This window comes from Sminthopsis crassicaudata, chromosome 1, assembly GCF_048593235.1.
Source record: "Sminthopsis crassicaudata isolate SCR6 chromosome 1, ASM4859323v1, whole genome shotgun sequence".
NCBI classification, from domain to species: domain Eukaryota; kingdom Metazoa; phylum Chordata; class Mammalia; order Dasyuromorphia; family Dasyuridae; genus Sminthopsis; species Sminthopsis crassicaudata.
The window spans coordinates 379,573,867-379,600,891 of NC_133617.1; the positions used below are offsets into that span (position 1 = coordinate 379,573,867).

General features: G+C 35.0%; 1 long non-coding RNA gene across 3 annotated transcripts in view; it reads right to left on the reverse strand.

Moving 5' to 3' along the window:
- LOC141554366 (uncharacterized) overlaps positions 1 to 27,025 on the reverse strand; it is a 72,203-nt gene that overhangs the window by 31,156 nt on the left and 14,022 nt on the right. For 2 of the 3 annotated variants that reach the window (XR_012485852.1, XR_012485854.1), the window contains exon 1: positions 6,014 to 6,160. The exons of the other annotated variant lie outside the window; for it this stretch is intronic. This is a non-coding gene — a long non-coding RNA (uncharacterized LOC141554366). Of the gene's footprint in view, positions 1 to 6,013; positions 6,161 to 27,025 lie in introns of those variants that run through there. 3 annotated transcript variants of the gene reach the window in all.

The following is a 27,025-nucleotide window of genomic DNA, read 5'->3' on the forward strand; positions in this document are numbered from 1 at the left end:
AAAGTTCACATTTGAAGAACAGCAAGAAGATCAGTTTCATTAGACTCTGAAGTATATAAAGGGCAGATAAGACGGTTTTGGTCAAAGCCAAGATATTAAAGATTTTAGTGCTAAATAGAGGAGTTGATGTTTAATACTGAACATAGTAAGGAATCACTGCAGTTTAATTAGGGAGAGAATAATATAGTTAGAGACATGATTTAGGGGAAAAAATATTTGACAGTTGAATGGATTGGAGAGGAGAGAGATATGACAGAAAGACCAATTAGGAGGCTATTGGAATAGTACAGGTATGTGATATTATGAAGTTAGAATAAAGATTTGGCAACTGATTGAACAGTAACTTGTTCACCCAAGTCTATAATAAAGGAAGAGAGAATAAAAAAAAGGAGTGATGTCAAGGAATTTTGAAATGTAGATAAGAGGAAATCCATTGTGATTTTCTATAATTTTTTGGGGGGGGGTAAAATATCAGTTAAGGTCATCTAAGAGAGTTATGGAAAGAGTTAATATAGGAAGCAAAAATAAAAGTTTTCAAACAGTCACTATGGATAATGTTATAGAACATTAATTAAAAGGGGAAAGAGAACAAAAGAATTACTTTGCTACAATGAAGACCCAGTTGAGATTAGATAACATAAATTTGTAACTGATCCACTCAACACAGTTGTTTTGACTTCCCCCAGCATCGTTCAGCAGCATGTAAGTAGGAGTGGAAGGGGTGAACAGTAGGAGTAGTGCAGGGTTGAGACTTGGCAAGGCAGGAGCAACACTAGGACCAAGAGCCAAGAAGGCTCAAGAATGGAAAACAATATAATGTTAAATTGTTCATTATCTCTCCTTTCTTGCCCTAGCTTTTAGTACTTGTATTTTCATAGGTGGCTATTTAGTTTCTGGCCCACTGATTTCTTTAGTTCCCTTTCTCTTCATGTTTATCCTGGTATCAGCATGCCATCATGATTCAGACTTAAAGCCTTTCTCTGAATCTGACTCATTCCTGATCCCTCTTGCTTTGCACTAGCTTTCCCTGATGCTAATTACTATGAAGAATTAAGATAGGAACAAGCACTGTAGTATGTTTTAATTTCAAGTTTCCTAATTAATATTTCTAGAATAGACAATACTATTCAGTAAAAGGAAAAGAAAATAGTATAAAAATGTTTTCATTTGTATTCTAATTTATGAACATTTTTCAGAATATACAGATATCTTTGGATGTTTTTGTAAGATCAAAGCAAATCTGGCCAGTGTCCCTAAGTGTCCTTAAGCAATGATGCTTGTTGTCCCTTACCATAGATAATGAATATTCTGTGTGACTTCCTCTCACTCAAGAGCAAGAAAACATAGCTTTGGAGGAGAGTTTTGCTATATGTCTGACCCTCTGTTAAAAATTACCATTATGGAGCAAGAATCTGTGTCTGAGAAAATTTCAAAACAATGTGACTAAAGTAAAAACAGAAGCAAAATTGTGAAAGCAAAGAAAAGGGAAGAGAACAGGAATGAATCAGGAAAATCAAGAATTTGAATTATGTCTCTAATAACTTAGATGAAACATGATCATCTCTTTGAGCCTCAATTTTCTCATCTGTAAAATGGATTCATACATACATACTTAGATATGTTTATCTAATATAGCAGGAATGAGCAAGAGAAATCTAATTGTATTTGGGCCTTTGTGAGAAAGAACAACTTCCAATGAAGTAGAACATATGTCTTGACCTCTTTTTTAGTGGTAAGTATCAATCCCCTGCTGGAAGGATACAATGAACTCCTGACAAGTCCTCTGGGATTGAGGAAATATGTTGATAAGGATAGGTGACTGAGGGAGCATCAAAGGAACAGACTTTATTTGGAGAAACCTCTCCCCTGTAGTTATAAGAATGAGGCCCCTCGCTTTGGTGACATTTCTGCCTTTGGAATCTAGCTTATAATTTTTCTCTCCCTTAGTCTTCTAGGATGTGGGCCAGGTATTTCTTTCCACTCCCTTTAGTGGAAAATGGAAGCTTACAGCAGATGTACAAGACAATTACTGTTGATTCCAAATAATCGATGTTTACAGCCTTTTAGGCTATTTCATGGCTGGATCACCTCAGGTTTAGCCTGAGTATTCTAACTCTTAAATTTCAAAGTACAGCAATAGAACCCAAAGAAAGTCATGTGATGAGATGCCAGGCATTCATGATCCTAAAAACTTTCTATGACAGTTACCACGAGTTTCTTAATCAGTAAAGGTCTTATGTCAAAGATTCCCAGGTATTCTTAATTCATGGTGCCTTTGTCTTAGTAACTTTTTCAAAGCATTTTTCAAGACCAAAACAAGTATCTAATAGTTCTATTTATTAATTAAGTCCAAATAACTTAATAAGTGCTTATACCCTAACAATTTGGTAGCTTTTAAAAGAATAATGCTTAAATTGAAAATTGAAATTGAAATACTATTTTTATTTCATTTTTAAATAACTAAAATTACTACTGGAAGGTATATATCTTTTAGACACTGTACAAATTCTCAAGCTTTAGAAACAAACTGTACACTACTGCCCATGTTTCCTGTTCCACATTTTCACATAGTACTTGCTTTATATCATAATAGCCACTGAAAAAAATTTACAAGCAAGAAAGTTAAAGAAGTTATTTGTGTAGATGAAAGTACAAGTAAACAAAAGCATATCTCAAACATTCAAGAACATTGTCAAAAGAAATATAGGGAGATCTAATGATGAAATTATAACTACCAGTTTCTAACAGATGTTGAGAATTGCTGTGTTTCTTTGAGAATTAAAAATATTCCTTGGACCCCCTGTGAGTTCACCACTGTGCATGGTTTGGTAACCATGGTCACAGGTAAATGTTGAATATCTTTTCAGAAGTCCCCAAAAGGGTCTTTACCTCCTAGGAGGAATAAAAATTGTAATGGGTTGTATGAGATGCTTTGTTTGTTGTATTTATTCATGAGGGTCCTATGAATTCTATGCATTTCTGCTCAGTGAAGTAGAATGTTATAAGCTAGAAATTCCTATCATGAGTATCTTTGTAGGAGGGAGGTTGTTTATTTTCTAAACTAGATATGAGCCACACCCAAGCTTTGTTTTTAGTGATTCTCTGAGAATTTTTTCTGGAGTTGAAGCAAAGCCAAAAAGATGAGCATTGAATGGGGTCAGACTTTATAGGATTTAATTTAGGTCTGTATGTTTGAGAGTATGCTACTTAAATTTTTTGCAAAAAACAAACGAAACAAAAATGGTGTATTGTATGTAAACACAACTCTAAGACCTTAAAAATGCTTATGTGGCAAATATTTTTATGAGTCCAGAGTATAATCAACAGATTCAAGCAGTGTTCATGGAATAACTCAGTAGAAGAAAAGAAATAAAATACTGAATGCCGAAAAAAGAAAAGAGGAAAAAGAAGAAAGGACAAGAAAACTTGTGGGGGAAGGGAGAAAAAAGAATAAATGTCACACCTTTAAAAGTGTCACGTGATCCAAAGGGCACTTGAATGTTAAGAATTTCTGGTCCTAAAAGTAGGTGGATGAAGTTTCCTGGAAAAGGAAATTCAATGGAATTTTGATAAACTCTACTTAATTAATCATTTTAATTTTTATATTTACTTTAGTCTCAGAAAGAGGAGAAGGGAATAATTTGTTTTCTCTTCTTGATCTATTCTCCAGATCTGTTGTTTTCTTATGTTTCTATTTTCTTCTATTTTTTCAGTCTTTATATTTTGTTTTGTATTTCATGATCTCAAAGCTTCATTGGCTTTCCCTTGCCCAATTCTAATTTTCAAAGAATTTCTTCCTTTGTTAAGTTTCAGGATCTCTTTTTCTAGCTAATTGACTTTATTTTCATAACCTTGTTTTTCTTGGATTTTTTTCATTATTTTTGCTATTATTTTTCCTCAATCTTTCTCATTTGATTTGTAAAGTGTTTTTTTTTTAATTTTTCTGTAAATTCTTTCTGGGCCAGTAGCTCTTGTTACTCTTTGGAGGTAGAAGAGGCTTCAGTTGATAATTTGGTAAAAATCAATCAAAAGATCTTAAAGGAGGGAAAAGGACTCACATGTGCAAAAATGTTTGTGGCAGCCCTTTGTGGAAACTGGAAACTGAATGAATGTCTATCAATTGGAGAATGGCTGAATAAATTATGGCATATTCATGTTATGGAATATTATTGTTTTGTAAGAAACGACCAACAGGATGATTTTACAGAGACCTGGAGAGACTTACATAAATGGATGCTAAGTGAAATGAGCAGAACCAGGCGATCATTACACACAGCAACAACAAAACTATGCAATGATCAATTCCGATGGACATGGCTCCCTTCAACAATGAAATGATTCAAATCAGTTCCAATTGTTCAGTGATGAAGAGAGCCATCTACACCCTGAGAAAGGACTATGGGAACTGAGTGTGGACCACAACACAGCATTTTCACTCTTTCTGTTATTGTTTGCTTACATTTTTTGTTTTCTCCTCAGGTTTTTTTCTTTCTTTCTAGATCCAATTTTTCTTGTGCAGCAAGATAACTGTATAAATATGTATACCTATATTGGATTTAACATATATTTTAATATATTTAACATGTATTGCACTACCTCCCATCTAGAGGAATGGGTGGGGGGAAGGAGGGGATAATTTAGAACAGAAGGTTTTGCAACAGTCAATGTTGAAAAATTACCCCTGCATATGTTTTGTAAATAAAAAGCTATAATTTAAAAAAAATCAATCAAAAGAATAAACTTCTACTGGTAGGATGTAATATTTCAGGGATGGGATGGGGAGATAGTTTTAAACAGGTAAATTATATAATACAAAGAATAATAATAATATCATTTACTATGTGCCACGCACAGTGCTAAGTACTTGGAAATTATTATCTCATTTGATCCTCACAATAACTCTGGAAAGTAGGTACTATTATTATCCCCATTTTACAGATAAGAAAGCTGAGACAAATGTACAGGATCACACAGCTAGTATGCATCTAATTCTGTGTTTGAACTTGTTTCTTCCTGACTTCAGACCTGATGTTCTACATACTGTGCTGCCTAACATCACATGAATGGCTACTTGCTTTGCACCTTCAGAATTCTAACTTTGGTCTTAATTAAGTATCATTCAAACAGAGGAGAGTTTGGTATCTGCAGAGGTCTCATTAGGTCAGATGCTGCATTATTAGGATTGTTCCTTTATATTCTTGTTGTTTAATCATTTTTAGTTGTGTCCATTGGTGACTCCATTGGTGTTTCCTTGGCTAAGATACTGCAGTGGGTTGCAATTTCCTTCTCCAGCTCATTTTATAGATGAGGAAACTAAGGCAAATAGGGTTAAATGACTTGCCCGGAAATTCACAATCAATAAGTGTCTGAGGTCGGATTTGAACTTGGGTCATCATGACTTCCACCTGGAACCACCTTGTTGCCCATGTCCCAGCATCCCAGCACTTCTCTTTCCTCCCTTGCATCCCAAGAGAAGAGGAAAAAGTACCAGAACCAAAACAAACATTTTGCCTAAAATGTGAGACTGTCTCAGATTTAAAGATCTGTCTAGAGACTCGGGGAGCCTTCCTTGACAAAGTCCAGACTTCTGTTCGCCCATGCTGCCTCCCCAGAGACAGTATAATTTTTGTCAGTGAGCTGGTCTCTCCATCAACACTCTTTCCACCTTCACCTAAGGACAGAAGCATTAACTACTTTTCTTCAGAGCTGGGATGAAGAAAAAGCTATCAGCTCCTCCACCCCCAGTATCTGATGAAGCAATTACCACATTTCACATATTAATTGAGTAGGAGGAAACAGAATCCATGACTGGTTTTGCATCCACTTTTGCTGTTCTGCACACATTCACATAGCTCCTTCACTACTATTCATTTAGAAATGGATACATTATCTATACCAGAGTGCACTGGATGTGTCGCTAGTCACTTCCTATTTATCTGTAGTATTTTTTTATGTTGACTCGCTATTCTTCATCTATTGCCCCTTTACTTGTTGGAAGGCGTCTGGGTCTTACCACTGTGTTCTCTGAATTCCCTCCAGAGTTCTCTTATTGGCTGCCTCCAGTTTGCTCCTAGGCAGGATTTGCTGTGCCTCTACCATAATACAATTACACCTGGAACAGCTCCAGTCCTTCTCTGGCAGTGATTCACCAACCACCTCATGCTTTCCAAGCCACCACAATGAGCTTCCAAAAAAAAAAAAAAAAAAAAATTTACCCAGCCTCAATTTCTAACACAAACACACACAAAATTCACCACCCAACATTTGTTTTTAGCCACTCACCACTCAAAAGTACAGCCTCTAAACTTGCTTCTGTGCACTGGGAGGAACCATTCCAGCCCACAGACCCATACTGGTTGCTTCTTGTATTTCATCTCTATTTTGCAGCATGTGAATTTCTATTCTGCTTTTCTTTCAGAATTTAGTGGAATTTTTTTCATTGTTGTTGATATCTTTTGTTCTTATATCAGTTTCATTTTCAAATATATCCTTCCTGCTCTTTTACCTTGAGAATCATTTCTTTGAGAGGAAAATAGGAGTTCAGAAAAAAACAACCAGTACATCAACTCAGTTTAACAGTATATGCAGTGTTCCATAGTCCTCCCAAATCTTTAAAGGATAGGGATACATTTTCTTAACCCTTCTTTGGGGCAAAACTTGTTCATTAAAATTATATGGTGTTCAGGTTTAGGGTGTTATTGTTTCCACTTACTGAAAAGAATACTGTTGTAATCGTGTATATTATTAGTTCTGATACTTCACCTTGCATTAATTAACTTATCTGCTCATGTTTCTCTGTATTGGTTGTATTTATCAGTTAATATTACTTTATTACATTTATGAACCACAATTTGTTTAGCTATGCCTTAATAAATGAATACTTACTTTGTTTCTACTATAAACAGGAATGTTGTGGATATTTTGGTCCATAAAATATATTTCTTTCTATTTTTTACTTCTTTGGCGTATAATACTACCAAGATCTTAGGGTCAAATAGTCTAAAAAGTGGAGTTTCTTAACCAGGGTTGTATGAACTTTTAAAATATTAAACAACTATTTTAATAACTATGTATTTTATTTTTCACATTTAAAAACATTATCCTAAAACTTCTTCTAAAATCCAGATTATTGGATTATTAAAAGGGTCCATGATATAAAAAGTTATAGAAACTTTGATCACTTGATTTGCATTATTCCAATTTACTTCCCAGAATGGCTAGAGCAAGTCATAACTCCATCTCCAACTGTGTCTGTCTTTCCAAATCCTTCCAGCATTGACCATTTCCTTTTCTTTATCTCTGCCAATTTGCTGAATGTGAAGTAAAACATCAAATAATTTTGATATGAATTTTTCTATTAGTAATGATTTGAAGCAATCTTAGATGTGGTCAATAGGTTGTAACTGATACGTCTGATTATCTAACCCAATGAAGAACAATGCTTGGTCTTACATATTTCTGGGAGTTGCTTATATATCTTGAATAGTAAACCTTTACCAGATATATCTATTACAACTACCTAACTATAGCTAGGAAAGGTTCCCCTGGGGTTTTTCTTTAATTTTTTATGATATAATTTTTCATATTCAGGTCATGCAACTATTGTGATTTTGTTATTGTACCTGGTGTAAGGTATTGGTCTAAACCTAATTTCTGCCAAACTAATTTTTATTTTTCCCAACATTTCTTGTTACATAAGGAGCTCTTTCCACAAGTAATTTAAAGTCTCAAATTTATCAAACCCTGTGTAATTGAGTTCCTTTATTTTTTATTCTTCTTATCTAGTCTTGCAGCTTGTCAATTTGTACTTTTTTCTGATCACTGTGAGACTGCTTCTTCCCTTAATTAGGAATAGGCTGTCACCTAAACGTTGGGCATTTGCATATAGATATTTAAGCCAAGAGGCTTTATTATTGGCTTCATTTTTGAATTTTGTCTCCTATAACTTATGGGTATGTCCATTGCTGTTCTTCTTCCTTCATGATTCTACTATCTATAGTATCTAACATGCATATAACTAGGCTGTTTTTTCCTTCCCTCAGTTTTTCTTAAATTAGACTTTTAATTAGACTTGCAAAGTTTTTGGCAAATAAATTTTAGATTAATATAATAAATTTGGATCAATTTAAACAAGCCATCTAGATAACCGTAGCTATGCATATTTTCTTAAATTAAATAAACTTGTCTGTTTAGGACTTTGGCTCTGTGTGTGTGTGTGTGTGTGTGTGTGTGTGTGTGTGTGTGTGATAATATTTCAGTTATCTAGAAGTCCTTCATCTGGCAATCTCAATTACCTAGAATATTGAAGGGAAAAAATTCTAACCAATCAAAAAACGATACTACAAAGTTCATGCATTAAAGTTTATGTATTTATTTCATAGCAAAGTCCCCTAGGCCTTTAGTGCATTTATATACTTTTACTCTACATTTATTCTAACAGTGATTTTCTTATGTCCCAGACTGTAGCAGTTCAGAAGCAGTAATTTAGAAAGGTTGTGAGGTAGAGAGAGGCATACTTACTGCCAGCTCATATCCTGACAGAGGAAGGTCACCATACATACCAGATTGGCGTCATTTAGTGTTGGCACAAACAGCCTTATATATACCTCAATGACACCTGCAGGACTCATTCCAGAGAGTCATATTGCCCGTTCATACTGGTGATCATGAATCATCCAGAAGGGAATAAAAAAAAGAAATTTAATTTGATATTACATGTGGAGAGAAAGAGAGGAAATGCACTGAGTCAGATCTATAATTCTCTGAACTGTTAGTAAATAGGGTTCATAAATTAAGCAGGCACTCATAATCCTAAGGCATATATTTTTGTAATGTTGAAATAGTAAACGTGTACTTGATGCCCTAGTAAAACTGACTAATTTCTTCACAAAGTTTTATGGGTAATTTTTCGGTAATGTGTTAGACTAGTGAGATAAAAAGATTAGTCTTTTAGAGAAGTTATTTGGTAGAATGGGTAGATAAGGGAAGACAATTTGCCATAAACATCATATACCCTAGTTATAAAATTAGCTCAGATGGAGGTCAGATTTCTAGTCTATTTTGGAATTTCAAGAGATAAAAATAAAGATCCACACTGTGGTATCTAATTATTATGATTTATTGATAACTTATATGCTGGACAAAGATACTAAATATACATATCCTTATTGTAAACTAATTTGCTGGACAAAGGATACTAAATATGCATATGCTTCCTCCACCTCTCATGCTATGAGTCATAGTAGTTTGATTCTAGTTTTAGAAAGAATAACAGCACATATTCATCTTTGAACACTTTTGACTGCAATATCCTATATAAATAAGAATGGTATTGATACAGCACCTCAATTATTCTGTCAAGAAGATATAATCTGGTTAATCTTGACTTACTACTTTCCTACTTTCCTACTACGTGGAGGAGAAAGAAAGGCATTATAGTGGGTAACTGGAAAAATAAAGACAAAAAAAATGAAGATATGTCCCTAACCTCAATAAATGATTTTTCTTCCTATATTGTGTTTGCATATGTTATATGTATATATAAACATATGCATGTGGGTATATATGCATACATATACATTCAGTGTACTTTGTTTTTATTTCATAGTTGTTTATATTGTTGTTCAGTTGTTTCAGTTGTTCAGTTGAATCTTCATGACCCCATTTGGGGATTTCTTGGCAAAGATACTAGAGTAGCTTGCCATTTCCTTCTCCAACTCATTTTACAAATAAGGAAACCAAGGAAAACAGGATTAAATTACTTGCCCAGGGTCAGACAACTAATAATTACATGAGGTGAAATTTGAACTCACTGAGATGAGTTTTGCTACCTTTAGACTATGCACTATGGAGCTAGGTAATAGCCTTTTCTCACCCTCCCCAGCAAAGCTGGGTTTGTACCATTTACAGATCTTTTCTTCCTATTACTATTATTGCTTAGGACTCTTGTTAGCCTTTTATCAAATATCTAATAGAATTTTACTGAACTCAACATGTACCTATCTTGGAAGTCAAAGGGCCTAGGTTCAAATCTTGGCTCTGCTACTTACTACCCATGAAATATTGCCCAAACTATTTACCATTTCTCTATCATCCCCTCTTTTGGAAAATGGAGGAGTAAAATGAAGACCATGTAGCCCTTCCTTCCAGGTTGAAATTATTTAAAATTATTTTTAAATTCTCTTGGAATGAGAACCCTTTTCCTCTTTGTCAGATTCTTTACCCAACTCTTTCAACAAATATTTGCTAAATACATGCTAGGAGCTAAACACGTTCTTGGTGCCCGAGACACACAACATGAAAGGAAATGTTTATATTCTAAGTGAGGGGACAAGACATAAACATATAAAAATTAAATAATCATATTCAAAACTGAATTTATCTTCTCTCCCTCACCCTACCCAAATCAACTTCTTCTTACTTCCCTATTTCTTTTTCTAGTGTCCCGTCCAGGGCTACTGCCCCATTTTCTACTCACATTACCAGACAGGGTACCAGAGATCAAGTATTTTTATCATAAAAGTTATATCAGGTAATCCTGGGAGCCTGACTTTCTAGTATAAAGATTTCAGTGTCTCTAGCTGTCTATTTTCCATTATCAATAAACCAGTGGAACTCCATTAGTTTTTAGGAAATGGGTGTACTCTAGAAAATACTATAACATATTTAATATGTATAGGAATGCCTGCCATCTAGGGGAGGGGGTGGAGGGAAGGAGGGGAAAAAAACGGAACAGAAGGGAGTACAAGGGATAATGTAAAAAATTACCTATGCATATGTACTGTCAAAAAATGTTATAATTATAAAATTAATAAGAAAAAAAAAGGAAATGGATGTACTAAGAAGGTTTGGCATATTTTCCCATGATGTCTGGGACACATCCTCCCACAAATATACATACCATCCAATGGAAGAATAGACTCAGATCTAAAGTACAAAAGTAATAAAAAATATATGTGTCACCATGTGACTCTCAATACTTGGTCATGGAAATCCTTTTCTTCCTTTATGAGTCCTCATGAAATTCTCCTTAAGTGTAAATTTCTGCTGAACTTTGAATGTTGTTTCCTCTCTAAAGGCCATAGCTCTTTTCAAAGATCACACTCCTCAGAGCTGCTACTGTCCACAGGTAATTTTCACTCCATATCCATTTGTGGACTTTTCTTATGTCTTTAGCACTACCATTTTGGTAACTACTCTCCCATCTGTCCCTTGATTCCGCCTGGATTCTGAGGAAAGGGAAGGTGCCAGGTGTCAGTAGGCATGGCTACTGTCAAGCTAGACTGTTCAAGTAACATCTTAAATCTCTATAGAACTTGTAATGCCTACAAGGTATTTACCACTTTAAAGTTGTTATTTAATCACCATTCTTGGGACTCTCAGTTAAAGAAAATTGCCTCTACCAATGAAGGTCAATGATAAAATCTTCGAGAATAGCCTAAGATACTGAGAGACTTTTTGCTATTCTTCACAGGGGATATTCCATCTCCCATACTCTAGCCTTTGCTCTGGATATCCATCATACCTGGAAACCTCACACTCTTTTATTCTCTCTCTTCAAGTATCATGTCATCTTCAAAACTGAATTCAAGTACCAGCTTTTACATAAAGTCTTTCCTGATCCCTTATACCCTTTTACCCATTTACCCTTTACCCATTAGTATCTCACCTGCCTCCACTTATTTATTTTGTCCAAGGAGATGACTTCACTAGCTAAGAGGACAGAAGAAAGGTTTCATGAAGTAGAGGGTGTTTGAATTTATTTAGAAGGAAATGAGATTTTAAGAAATAGAATATGGAAACATTCTACACAGGGGCTCCTGTTGGAAGCTGGAAGATTAGAAATGAAATGTCGTATGTAAAGAATAGCAAAAGGACCAGTAGCCTAAACTATCAAGTAAAGGAAAGGGAATAATAACAAGGATAAAAAGGTAGGTTGGAACCAGGTTTTTGAAGGGCTTCAAATGTCAAAAAGGAGCTTATGTTTGATCACAAAGGCCATAAAATTAATGTAATTTGCTGAATGGGAAACTAACATAGACGGAAATTTATTTCAATAAAATTATTTTGACAGATTGTGGAGGATGGAGTGAAGAGAAAGATTTTAAGAAATGAGACACAAAGAGAAGGCTATTGCAATAGTCAAGAGGAGAGGCGATGAGTACCTGAAATAGAATGGTAACCCAGGAGTGAGGGGGAAACATATACAAGATATTGTGGAAGTAGAAAAGATAATCTTTGGCACTTGTTAGGCCTTTAATTGTAGGCAAGTTACTTGAACTCTTATAGTCTCAGTTTCCTCATCTCTAAAATGAGAATGATAATGCTGTGCCATAGAAATATCAGTTTTATTTTTATTACTCCCCACATCCAATAATTTGCAAAGTCCTATAGAGTTTATCTAGCATTTTCTGTACCATTTATCCCCTCCAATTCATTTTTATAATACCACTTTTAGTTCCAAAACTGAACTCCCCCTCTTTCTAGAACCACTGAAATAGACTTCTAATTCATCTTAGAGCTTTGAATCTTTCTCCAATTCCAGTCAATCCAAATATTTATTATGCTTTTACTGTGTGCCAGGTACTGTGCTGAGTTCTCAAGATACAAAGAAAAGAAAAAAGAATCCAGCAAACATACAAACAAAACCAATCCCTATACCCGAGGAGCTCCTAGCCTAAGAGGAAAAACAACATGATAAATTGGAGATAATCTCAGAAAGAAGGCATTGACATTAGGAGGACCAGGAAAGGCTTCTTGAAGAAGGTGAGATTTTAGTTGGAAACTGAAGGAAGAAAGGAAAACTAGTAGAGATCAACAGAAAGAGAATTTTAGTCAGGAGGCAGCCGGTATAAACACATGAATTTAGGAAATGGAGTATCATATAGAAAGAGCTGCAAGGAGATCATTATTGCTAGAGCAAAGAATTTTTGAAGTGGAATGGAACAGAAAAAGAATGGAAAGGTATGAAAGAGCCAAGTTATTAATGACTTTAATAGGCAAGGAGAATTTTATTTTTGATCCTGAAGGGAGTCCTCAATGATGTAATGAGGTAGTGATGTGATGTGGTGATGTAGATCTGCACTTTGGGAATATATCTTTGACAACTTAGTAGAAAATGGACTAGGTTGAGGAGAAAGCATGAAGCAGGGAGTCCAAGAAGGAAACTATTACAATAGTCAGAAGTGAGATGATAAGGAGGTACATCCAGAATAGGGGCAGTGTCAAAAGAGAGAAGGGGTCATATAGGAAAGAGATTATGAAGATAGAATAATAGGGCCTTGCAGCCGCTTAGAAATGACAGGGTAAGAGAGAGAGTGAAGAGTTGAAATGATACTTAAATTGTGAATGTGAGCTACTGGGAGGCACCCAGGCTAAGGCTGCTAGGTGGCATTCTTTGCTTTTATAAATTATTATCTCATTTGATTTCCACAACAACCTATGAGGTAGGGACTGTTGTTCTCCCTATTTTATAATTGAGGAAACTGAAGTAAACAAAAGTTACACACTGGTAAATATGTGAGACCACATCTGAACTCAGGTCTTCCTGAATTTAGATCCAGCGTTTCACTATCTACCTTATTCTTTAAACAAATCTGCTAATCAGTACTCAGTGCTTCAGGAAACTGATTGTTCTAGATTAAATAGAGGCTCCAATTTATTTATTTTTTAATTTATTAGTTTATTCATACATTTACCTCTATTCTATTTACACATATATGTATATATGCATATATATATACATATATGTTAATAATTAATACCAGAATTGTTGTAAGAATCAAACTTGTTAATAATTGTAAAATAACTTAGCACAGTGCCTGACACATATTAAGTGCTATATAGATGTTATCAATTATTATTATTAGGAGGATAGTACCCTTGACAGTAATACAGAAATTCATAAGGAGAAAGTATTTTGGGGAAAAGATGTGTTTAAATTTAGATATATTTAGTTTAAAATGTCTACAAAACAACCAATTCAAAATATCTAATAATAGTTGGATATGGGAGGTCAGGAGAGACATTGCAGCTGGGAAAAAAGAAGGGAACCCAGGAGATTAATGATTAATGAATGTGACCTGGACTATGATCTAGCAAAGGAGACTAAGAAAGAGTAGTCATATAGATAGGAAAAGAACTAGAAGAGAGTATGTCCTGAAAACCTAGAGAGAAGATAGTACAAAGTAGAAGAGAGTGACATAGAGTGTCAAAAACTACAGAGAGATTAAGAAAAAGACATTAGATCTGTCAATTATAAGATCATTGGCAACTATGGAGAGGGCAATTTCAATTGAATTATGAGGTCAAAAGCTAGATTGCAGGGAATGAAGAAGAAGATCAGAGGAAAGCAATAGAGCCACTCAATGTCGGCCTTCTCAGAGAGCTTATCCACACAAAAAAAGAAGAGGCAGATAGGGTGATAGAATCAATGAATGGATCAAGTTAGGGCTTTTTGAAGGTGAGAGAGACATGGGCCAGTTAGTGAGCATTAGAGAAACAGCCAATAGAAAGAAAGAGATTGAAATTAAGTGAGAAAGTGGGCCTGATGAAAGGAAAAGTTGCTTGGAAACTATCTAGAATGTTATAGGATTACTTGTGTCTATAGGTAAATTTGCCTTGGCAAGAAGAGGGCACTTCTTCAATGAAACAGGTGAAGAGGATATAGTGTCAGAAGGTAACTAACATGAAATGGGGAAGATGAGATAGGAAGGACCTCTTGGTGAACGCTTTCCAATTTTGCAGTGAAATCTGTGGAAAAGTTTTACAGTGAAATCTGAGAGAGAGGGCAAGTGGAAGCTTTGTGAAGTTTGAATAAAGATGAAAAGATTCAGAATAAATGCTACTGTGACTGACAGAACAAACTGATCAGAGATAGATTTACGATGAGGGCATATTTCACTAAAAGATTAATCTTTATGAAGCATGAGTATAATCATAGCACTCAGTCATTAAAAACCCTTCAATGTCAACTTATAGTCTGTGTTGTAAGTTCCATATATATTAACCCATCACTCAGGGCTCCACAATATAACTCAATCCATTGTTTCAACCTTAACTGCCACTATTTTCTGTTTTATACTATAGTCAAACTCACATTTCTCTGAATGTGCATGTTGTTTTTTCTACTTGTATTGCTTCTTTGACCATGCTATTTCCTTGGCTTTTCCTGAACCATCTCCAGATCATATTGTAGTTTCCCCTGCTTCCAACACCCTTTCATGTATTATTTTCTTCTTCTATTAGAATATAAGATACTTGAGCACAGAAACTGATTCTTTTGCTTTCATTAGTATTACCAGTACTTAGTTCAGAGCCTCATACATAGTGAGTGCTTAACAAATGTTCTTTTAAAAATCTACCTATCTATCTATTCTGTGTATTCATATATTTTCATTTATGTCTAACTTCACCTTTCTATCCAACTATCTACATCTGCCTATTTATTGTCTATTTTCTATTTATCTTTACCTATCTACTGATTTATTTATTTATATCTATGACTATCTATCCATCTATTTATTATCTACCTATATGTATCTGTCTATCTACCTATTTATCTAGTTATCTACCTGTCTGTCTGTCTGTCTGTCTAAAAATCTATCTAATCAGTCTAGAATGCAATCTAAATCATTATTTAAGGGACAGTCTTCTCCTCCATAAATTCTTTCTTGAATTAAATTTGATTTTCCTAACAATTCATTTGTATCTCTCTTTGCTTTTTTATCATATTTGTATATTTGCCTTATGTTTTCTCTTCTCTTCCCACCATCATACATTTTTGGAGAGCACAGATGAGATAGCATTTTCTATTTTCATATCTCTTCAACTTCATTAAGTATAGTGCTCCTTGTATGATAAGTATTCAATAAATGCTTATTGAATAGAATTAAAATGTAAATAATAGCTCAACATAGCAGTAGATGAGTTGTAGCAAAACAATTTATTATTACTTACTAAATTAATTATTTAAATAGCTTATAGAAGTATAATTCCTTTAATCTAGAATAGTTGAGAAGACTTTACACAAATGGGTCTTAAGCAATTTTATATTTATTATGTATCTGCTTTGTAAGAACATTGAAATAAGTTATGGGAAGATTGAAAGCTAAAGACTTAATCATTAACTTCTTGGAGTTCATCATCTAGCAGAGAAATATGACCCATAAAGAAATATAGTTTCTCCTCAAATAAAGACTACTTTATGTGGTACAGTGATACAATAAGCTGATTTGGTAGCCAAGACTTTTAAGCCCTACCTATGATGCATGCTGGTCATGGGATTCCAGGAAATCATTTAACCTCTCAATGCCCCAATCATCTCTTTAAAGTTATCTTCCCCCCCCCCCCCCCAGACCATAAATTGCCCAAAAAGGTATTGGTTTATAATAGTGAAAATTATCCATGATGATGAAACCATACAGAGTTTTTGGAATGCTCTTAGATTCTAGCCCTTCTTAAACCATTCAATGACACAGCTGCCCTCATTCAATGACATTAGTCCTACCTAATTCCTTTTGCTTAAGGATATATATAATCTTAAGAAAGTAATCTGAAGTGATTTATTATGTATTAAATTTAATTGGAAAGACATCAATTTTAATTTAATATCCAAAGTATTTCTGAGACCACTGTGCTGCCATGATATGTGTATATGCCTACAAGACACTTTTATTGCTTGTTCCATTAAAAAACAAAGCTTACAAGCAGAAAAATACAGTCTCTTTTTTTGTTGTTCAGAGCTCTATGCACAGAGCTCTTAAATCATTTGTCATCAACAGAATATTTTATGAAATTCTCAACTACAAGCTTCAAAAGTATGTGTTTATATAACTCAAAAAAACTGGTAATATTTCATAATAATTTACTGGGATAAATGTAAAAGCAAACTATAATGAAAATAATTGTAAGCATTTGCAGTTATATGTATGACCAATTTATATACATAAAAGCATATGTTTATATGTGTGTGTGCATGTGTGTATGTGTGAATGTGTATAGATGTAAATGTAAATGCTTCAGAAAACTGAGCACACATGTACAATGATGGTAAGAGGAAATAGATGGATAGATAGACAGATAGATAGACACACAGGAATAGATAAATACAGAAATATGTACATTTGCATATACATATATATGGAATGTCCCAAAAGGCCTAATGCAATTATGTGCTTTAATATTTATAAATGTGTGTATAATCTTAGAATCCTGAGCAACTTTTCCTTCCCAATCAGCCACATGGAAATAGCAATTATTTACCACTGTGCTCCATGTGTCTCTTCCTACTTCCCTTGTTTGGTAGTTTTGCCTGTTTAGATTTCCCTCTAATCCTTCTTTCCCAGTTGGGAGGCTTCACTAGCTCTTCCCTTCAATCACTGTACTTTGATTTAAGAATAAAATTTTCAGTCCTATTTTTAAAAGGATCACCACCCCTTCTCAACAGGTGGCACTGCTTACCCATTCTGCCTTTCAAATGCTTGTTGAATTGCTGAATCAACTAGGCATTAGTTGTAATATATTATGGTAAGATAGGAGCGAAGAGGAAGACAACAAAAGTGACCAAGATGAAGAAAACAGTAATAATGAAAATGAATCAAATAGATTTATTTGAATTTGAAAATATTGTGGAAAACTGTCCATAGAAAATTCTGAATTGTAATTTGGAAAATTAAAAGCAATATTTTTCTCTCTGTAACTCATCAGAGCCCTGATTCTCAGAATCCAATGGAGCAGTCTCTTTTTAGCTTCTACTCAGCTGGGAAAGTTTGAAGTCCAGACCCAGGGATAGTTGGTATTCCTATCACAAAAGGAACAACAAAGGGAAGTTTGGGAAAGCTAATCACCTGAACACTGACCAGGAGGAATGCATTTATTTGTTCAGGACAACATAGGAAGGACAGCTACTAGAATATGCAAGGGTTTAGGGCAAAGACTATTTTTTCTTTTGGTGTGTTTGTGTGTCTTTGTACGTTCAGCATAGAACACAAGAATAGAAGCTTAAGAAATGCTTATTGACTGATTAAAGATATTTCCTTGCCAATTAAATCTTTCTAAATTATTTTTTCATTTATACCAATATATGGTTTTTAGTAGCTGCCTAACATAAGTAGAGTATACCAAATAGGTGTACCAAAAGTCAGTACAGTTTTAAATTACAAGAGCATTTTTAAAAAAATAAAATTTATGTTGCCATTCTGTTCAAAGTAACAAATAATTGCTATAAGGAAAAGCGATTAAAAGTTTCTGGCCTAGAAATAGACCTAGAAATTTTAGGGCCTTGAATGCTGATCTAAAGAGCTTAAACTTTCTTTGGTAGGTAAAAGGGAGTGATTGAAAAGTTTGTAGTATATGATTGGCTCTGTCTAGACTTATATGCATAGAGATTAATTTAATAGTAACATGCAGGATTGATATTAAAGGCAAAAGAATGGGGTCAGGAATAATGACTAACAGTTTATTCCAAATGTCTAGATAAATAATAATGAGGGTTAAGGTTAAGATGAGGACAATGGAAACAAAAAGGAGGACAGGGGCATAAGAGAAATTGTGAAGACAGAAGCAAAACTCTTCCCATAATTTAATAATGATGACGATAGCTAAATTTTTATAGCAACTTAAGGTTTGCAAAGTGTTGTTATACTTGTTATCTTACTTGATAATCACAATTATGCATACATGTATACATGCATACATATATGGACCCCAAGTATCAGTCATATTCCTTCCTTGTTCTTTCCCTTACCCTCAACATTGTTTAAAAAAAATCCCAATTGATTTTTCCCAATTTTGCCAGAAGTCTAGCTCCTACTGGATTTTAACCTTTTCCTTTGAGTGTGCTATTCTTTTGTAATGTCTTAGTTCCTTTCATTATCTTTCATCTTTTATGATCTTTAAAAAAAAAATCTGAGTTTATTGAAGACTCACCTTCCCAGACACACATAACTAAATGAAGTCATGGGAGTGAATGAGATGAGATTGCCAAAACAGAGAGTAGAGGACAGCAGGTAAAACTTTGGGCAATACCAGAATTAATGAGGTCAGGTAGAGAATGACAAACTGAAGACATAAATAAAGAAAGAAGCTGAGCTGGGGCCTCAGCTGGAATGGATTAGCCTAGATTTAAAGGAGAGGAAGAGTTTCACATGAGTAGAAGGCAGTAAAAGTATGGAGGTTCAAGTGTAAGTAAGGTACAGTCAGTAGACATACACACATGAAGTCATTTGTAGTTGGAGATAGAGCTAGAAAGATAAATTACAAATAACCTATTACTATCATATATCACTGATATTAATCCAGCCAGAACCTAAGAGATCATCCAGTCCAACTCCTTCCTTTTATAGATCAGGAAACTGAGGCTCAAGGAGAGGATAATCGGCCCATAGAGGATGACATACATCATCCAAGACAGGATTGTAATCCAAGTCTATTATGGTGCTGCAGATTATAGGTGACAATATTATAATTATGACATTCAGCAATTTAAGGCATGTTTTTAAGATACCTACTTTGTATGATACATTTTGTGGGATAAAGTGGGTTATTGTGTACTTTCCACAATGCAGCTACTTAGCAATCTTCTTGGGGGTTCAACTATTATAAACCTTTCCTTAAGAGATGATATTTGTAAAGTGTTTAGTACACTGCCTGGAATATAGTAGATATTTGAAAATTTGTTCCTTCCCCTCGTTCTTTCAGGATAGTTTGAACCCTTGCCCTGAAGGCATTTCTAAAAATGGGATTGCAAAGACCTATATGAACTGATGCAAAGTGAAATGAAAAGAACCTGGAGATTATTGTGCAATACCAGCAGAGCCCTAATGACGAGTTATGACAGAACTGAATACTTTGATCAAAACAATGATCTCAGACATCCAAAGGACTCATAATAAAAAAGTGTCTTACACCTGTAGAGAGAAAACTAATGAACTCTGTGTGCTAATTGAAGTATAATTTTCTCTTTATTTTTCTTGCTTTTTAGAGAAATATGGCTACTATGGAAAGGTTTTGCATGATTTCACATGCATAATTGCTGTCATATTGCTTGCCTTCTCAGTAGAAGAGAAGGAGAGAATTTGGAACTCAAAATTTTTAAATTAACCCTAACCCTAAATTAATCAATTAGGTTTTTTTTACAAAAATTTTATGCATGGGTAATTTTTCAGCATTGACAATTGCAAAACCTTTTATTCCAACCCTTCCCCTCCTTCCCCCCACCCTTCCCCCAGATGGCAGGTTGATCAATACATGTTAAATATGTTAAAATATAAGTTAAATACAATATATGTAAACATGTCCAAACAGTCACTCTGCTGCACAAAAAGAATCGGACTTTAAAACAGTGTACAATTAGCCTACAAAGGAAATCAAAAATGCAGGCAGACAAAAATAGAGGGATTGGGAATTCTATGTTCACAGTCAACTCCCAGAGGAACTCAAAATTTTTAAAAAGAATATAAAGAATAAATAATTTTTTTTAAATTAAAAAAACAAAAATGGGAAGATGGCGGAGAAGGCACACATGAGATTCTGAGCTACTCTCATACCCTCATTACCAGTTTTTAAAATCAGCCTCAAAAATAGCACTAGACTGGTAAAGTTCATGAAGATTGGAAGTACAACAATTCACCAGCTGAAGATAATCAGGAATATTGCCAGAAAAGGTTTGACCTGAGTGGTGGGAGCAGACCAGTGCAGGGCAGGGATAGAATTGGGAGCCGAGTGGCCTCAGCAGTTTAAAGGTTTACATAGAGCTCTCTGCCATACCCTGACTGTTTTGCTTTGGTGGCAGAGTAGTGGACTAGCAGAGAAATTAGAGCCTAGGGTAGAGGGTACATTGAGGGATGCCACAGCCTAAGAGGATCTGACTGCACCCACCCAGGACCAGAAGTGACTCAGTGCAGACCATAACACAGCTCTTCACCTCATTCTGCAGCTAAGGGTTCTTGTTGGGGGGCAGTCACAAACCTGCATGGCAGGGGCACAGCCTGGGGCAGCCTCTCATCTGCACAGTAGGGGCCTCAGCCTGGGGTAATGGAATTTCCCCAGCTTGACTGCATTGCTCAGGCAGAGACACTTCCAGTGCAGTGAGGAATAGGGCAACTGATAATACTCAAAGCGGGCATTTATGGGGGGGCAGTGATATTTTTGCTGCTTAACCTAAAGCTCCAAGGCAGTCATTACTCCTCACAGCAGGGCTCCTCGCAGGGCACTTATATAGCCTGGCCCTTGATACCTAGGCCTATTCACTTCCATGTGGAGCTCTTCCCAGAGCACTCCCGCAGCTTGGCCATTCCTTGCAGCCCATTGAGAGGACAGTTACTGTCCATATACCCATCCTTGCTCTACAAAAGAAGCTGGTAACCTCCTTTGCCCTGAAAGCAGACCCTGAAGGCTTTTTTTTAAAAATGAATAAGAAAATGAAGAGAACAATCCATAGCTTCTATAAAGAAAGAGAGTGGGTTCCAACCCTGAGGAGACTAATAGCAAACAGTCTCCAGACAATACCCCAAATAATGCTCTCCTAGAAGAGACTATTAAAAATCTCAAAAGAGAGTTAGAAGAAAATTGGGGAAAGGAAAGAGAAGCTATGCAAGAGATTAACAATCTCCTAAAATGTGAATTGGAAAAGGTAAACAACTTCCTGAAATTTGAATTGGAAAAAGTAAAGAATTCACAAGAAGTGCAGGGAAACAGAATTAGGAAATTGGAAAAGGTAAAGAAATCACAGGAAAGTAGGATCTGTGAATTGTAAAAAATAAAGAACTCCCAAGAAAGTAGGATTTGTGAATTAGGAAAAAAAATAATTCACTAAAAAACAAATTATGTGAAATGGAAAAAAATTCCATAGAGCAAAACAACTCATTTAAAAACTCAATTGGACATATACAAAAAGACATAAAAAAAGCTAATGAAGAAAATAACTCATTAAAAATCAGAACTGAACAAATAGAAATGAATGATTCATTGAGACACCAAGAATCAGTCAAGCAAAACAAAAAACAAAACAAAACAAAAAAAGAAAATCTGGAGAATAATGTCAAATATTTCCTGAGAAAATTGACAAACCTGGAAAATAGATCTAGGAGAGATAATTTGAGTATTATTGGACTTCCTGAAAATTATGATGAAAAAAAAAAGAGCCTAGATTCTATTTTACAGGAAAACTGTCCAGAGATAATAGAACCAGAAGGTAAAATAAGCATTGAAAGAATTCATCAAACACCTTCTGAAAAAGACCCTAAAATAAAAATCTTCACTGAACATTGTGGCCAAATTTCAGAACTATCAGACTAAGGAAAAAATATTACAAACAGCCAAGAAAAAAACAATTCAAATACCAAGGTGCCACAATAAGGGTCTCTCAAGATCTGGCTGCCTCTACATTAAAGGATCAAAGAGCCTGGAATCTGGTATTCTGAAAGGCAAAAGAACTTGGAATGCAGACAAGAATAAACTACCAAGCTAAGTTTAGCATTTTCTTCCATGGAAAAAGATGGACATTTAATGAAACAAATGAATTCCATTTGTTTCTAAGGAAAAAAAACAGATCTAAACAAAAAATTTGATCTCCAATCATAGGACTCAAGAGAAGCAGAAAAAGGTAAAAGGAACTCTTGAGAACTGTATTTCTGTTGTAGATATACATTAAGACTACATGTATAATTTGATTTTACTGATATAACAAAAAAAAAGGGAAGTAGAAATGGAAAGGGGATAGTATCGGAAAAAGGGAAAAGGGGAGATAAAAAGAGGGAAACTACATCCCACAAAGAGGCAAAGAAAACCTATCATATCTGAGGGAAGTTAGAAGGGGAGGGACATTTTGTGAATCTTACTCTCATCAGAACTGGCTCAAATAGAAAATAACTGACATATTGGTTTTACAGAAAATTTTCTCTTACCTCTTTAAAAAGGGGGAGAGGAAAGGGGAAAAGGAAAAAAGTAATAAGGGAAGGGTACAAAAAAGGGAAAGGGATTTAAAGGGAGGAGGGAGAGATATTAAAGAGGGAGGGCTGTGTGACACAAGTGGGGCTCATAAGTTTAATACTGGGGAAGGGGTCTCTGGGGGGAAAGGGAAAAAAAGCATAATCTGGGGATAATATGATGACAGGAAATACAGAATTAGTAATTTTAACTGTAAATGTGAATGGAATGAACTCTCCCATTAAGCAGAGACAGATAACAGACTGGATCAAAAGTCAGAACCCTACACTATGTTGTTTACAGGAAACACATTTAAAGCAGGGAGGTACATACAGAGTAAAGGTAAAAAGCTGTAGCAGAATCTCTTATGCTTCAAGTGAAGTCAAAAAAGCAGGGGTAGCCATCTTTATCTCAGATCAAGCAAAATCAAAACTTGATCTAATCAAAAGAGATAAGGAAGGAAACTATATCCTGTTGAAGGGTAGCATAGGCAATAAAGCAATATCAATACTAAATATATATACACCTAGTGGTATAGCATCTAACTTCCTAATGGAGAAGTTAAGAGAGTTGCAAGAAGAAATAGACAGTAAAACTATAACAATGGGAGATCTCAATCTTAAACTCTCAGAATTAGATAAATCAAACCACAAAACAAATAAGAAAAAAATTAAAGAGATAAATAGAATATTTGGAAAATTAGGTATGATAGATCTTTGGAGAAAACTGAATGGTGACAAAAAGGAGTATACTTTCTTCTCAGCAGTTCATGGAACCTATACAAAAATTGACCATATGCAAAGATGAATACATCCAGCCATTCTGGAGAGCAATTTGGAACAATGCTCAAAAAGTTATCAAATTGTGCATACCCTTTGACCCAGCAGTGTTATTGCTGGGCTTATATCCCAGAGAGATCTTGAAGAAGGAAAAGGGACCTGTCTGTGCAAGAATGTTTGTGGCAGCCCTCTTTGTAGTGGCCAGAAACTGGAAATTACATGGATGTCCATCAATTGGAGAATGGCTGAATAAATTGTGGTATATGAATATTATGGAATATTATTATTCTGTAAGAAATGACCAACAGGATGATTTCAGAAAGACCTGGAGGGACTTACATGAACTGATGCTGAGTGAAATGAGTAGGACCAGGAGATCGTTGTATACTTCAACAACAATACTGTATGATTATCAATTCTGATGGATGTGGCCATTTTCAACAATGAGATGAACCAAATCAGTTCCAATAGAGCAGTAATAAACTGAACCAGCTACATCTAGCAAAAGAACTCTGGAAGATGACTAAGAACCACTACATAGAATTCCCAATCCCTCTAATTTTGTCAGCCTGCATTTTGGATTTCCTTCACAGGCTAATTATACACTATTTCAAAGTATGATTATTTTTGTGCAGCAAAACAACTGTTTGAACATGTATACATATATTGTATTTAATTTATAATTTAACATATTTAACATGTATTGGTCAACCTGCCATCTGGGGGGTGGGGGGAAGAAGGGGAAAAGGTTTGGCAATTGTCAATGCTGTAAAATTACCCATGTATATATCTGGTAAATAAAAACTATTTTTAAAAAATTGGGATGAGAAGCACAGTAGCAGAGCTAACCATATAAGGAGGAGTTAAGAGATTTGCTGTATCAGGGCTGTGGATGATGAGGGTATCAATCAAGGCCACTTTCCAAATTAACACAAATGTCTTTAAATTGGGGTAAACACCAGAATGGGAATTTTATTGAATCTTGGTGGAAAAAATATAAATTATGAGAGATGGTACATTATGATCCATTAATGTCAGTGAGGGTTTTACTATATTTTCCAGGCTATTTGAAAGAATGTGAGAAGCCATCATGGCACACCAACTTGATCTCTTAAATTGAATTACCAAATTGGAAAAGGGAGCACAGTAAATACAATGCATCTGAAGTTAATAAAATCCCAGAAAGAAAGTGTTTTCATAAAATGATTTGAAGAATTAACTTGAATTGCCTTGGTTGAAGCCTTGCCACAGAGGTTGAAAGTTGGCCAATGGACCACAAACAATGGGAAATAAAAATCAACTGGGAGGAAGTGGGAAAAGTGTAGAGTGGGATTAGGAACCATTCAAGCCAAAATATTCATTAGTGGTTTCAAAAAACTGAATGGCTACATATGCAGCAAAGCAAAGTAAGAGTAGGAACAAAAAAAAAAAAAAAAAAAAAAAAGAAAAGAAAAGAAAAAAAAGAAAATCTTCACTTCCTAAAGGACATCAGCGAATTTAGAGATTATAATAAATGGAGTCGTGGAGAGAGTCTTAAACCCATTCATCTTCAAGGCCAAAATTCAAGTGACACCTCCTTCATAAAACCTTCCTTGACTACCAAAACCAGAATTAGAGGCAGGCAAGTTGGAAAGTTACCTAGGACATAAACCTAGTGGGGATAGGATGGGAGAGTGGAAGAGAGCATAACTTTTTGTAAGTGTAAGTGCTACCCATGCTTCAGAGCTACCCAAAGACTCTGGGAGCATTCAGGTCAGGTTTTACCCTAAAAGCCAATCCCTAAAATAGATCATTTCCTCTTTTTTGTCTAATTAATAATAATAGTCTCTATTCCCAGGGATCACCACGAAATGAATAAAATTCACATTTATGCACATTATGTGGTACAAGGAAAAAGAGTAGCAAACAAAGTAAGAGGGTTAAAGTTTAAGTCCTGATTCTGTGGTTATTAATTGCATGATATTACCTCCCTGGCTCCATTGTATTATAGAATGTATAGGGATTGTTTATAGAGTATGCTCTATATAGTCCCTTGCAGTCCAAACACTATGATATTTTATGATGATTTTGAGTCATATTTACAGTATCTTAAGATTTACAAAACATTTTCCTCACGATGGTCCTGAAAGGTGGAACAAGATGTATTACCCCCATTTTTCTGATAAGAAAACTGCAGCTTTGGAAGATAATGTGACTTGCTCAAAACCATGCTTTTCTTCCCAACAACAACAATAATAATAAATATTTATAGAGAGTTCTCAAGTTTATCAAGCACCTTATATGTGATCATGTGATCCTCTCTCTCTCTCTCTCTCTCTCTCTCTCTCTCTCTCTCTCTCTCTCTCTCTCTCTCTCTCTCTTTCTATTATTCCAACAATTCTGTAAGGAGAATGTTATTGGCGTTATTATTTCTGTTATATAGATAGGAAAACTGAGGCTGAATTTACATGAGGCATATGATCATATAATTAGTCAGGTCTTTCTGACCTGCTAGCTATCAATTCTATAATTACATTTAATTTTAATTGATGTTTCCTAGTTGTTTCACATGTGCAAATCTTGTCTCTCCAGTTAGATAAAATAGCGCTCCAAGAACAGTGAGTGCAATTTTTGCTTCTGTCTAGCACAATATGGGGCACATATAGTTGTTTATTTAATACCATAGGTCAGAAGTTCTTAATCTGGGGTTCATGAATTTTAATAACTGTTTTTTTTTAAATTAATAGGTTTCTTTTGTAATCTTATGTATTTTATTTTGTGGATTTAAAACCATTTTTCTGAGAGGGGGCTCTTACCTGCCAGAGAAAGTTGATAGAATTTCTGATATACACACAAAAGATTTAAAGACCCAGAATAGGCCAAATGACCTCAATAAGACTGGGGAAAAAAAGTAAAGTTCTCTCATTAGAATGCTGGGAGTAGGGGCAAGAAGGAAGGAGAGGATTTTGAGAAGATGGAGTAGGTCAGAAAACTTTTAGCTTTCCACTTTTCATCCACACACCAAAAAAAAGGACAGAACATTGCCTCAGAGCAGCAAATAAACATGGGGTAGAGCAGTTGTCCTCCTAAAACAATTTGAGAAGACCCCAGGAACAACTTAACCTCTAAGGGTGCTGGTTCTGCCTGATTGAAGTGTAAACATCCCCAGACTGATTCTGCAGAATCAACAAACAAAAAGCCTTAGGGGTAGTTGGGATTGGGGATTGGGACTCAGCCTTAGAAATGTTTATCTGGTGGACATTGTGAGGATCTGAATGCAGAGTTGAGTTAGTTTGAAGTCCCTTCCACTGTCAAGAGGCACCAAGCACAATTGAGCCAAC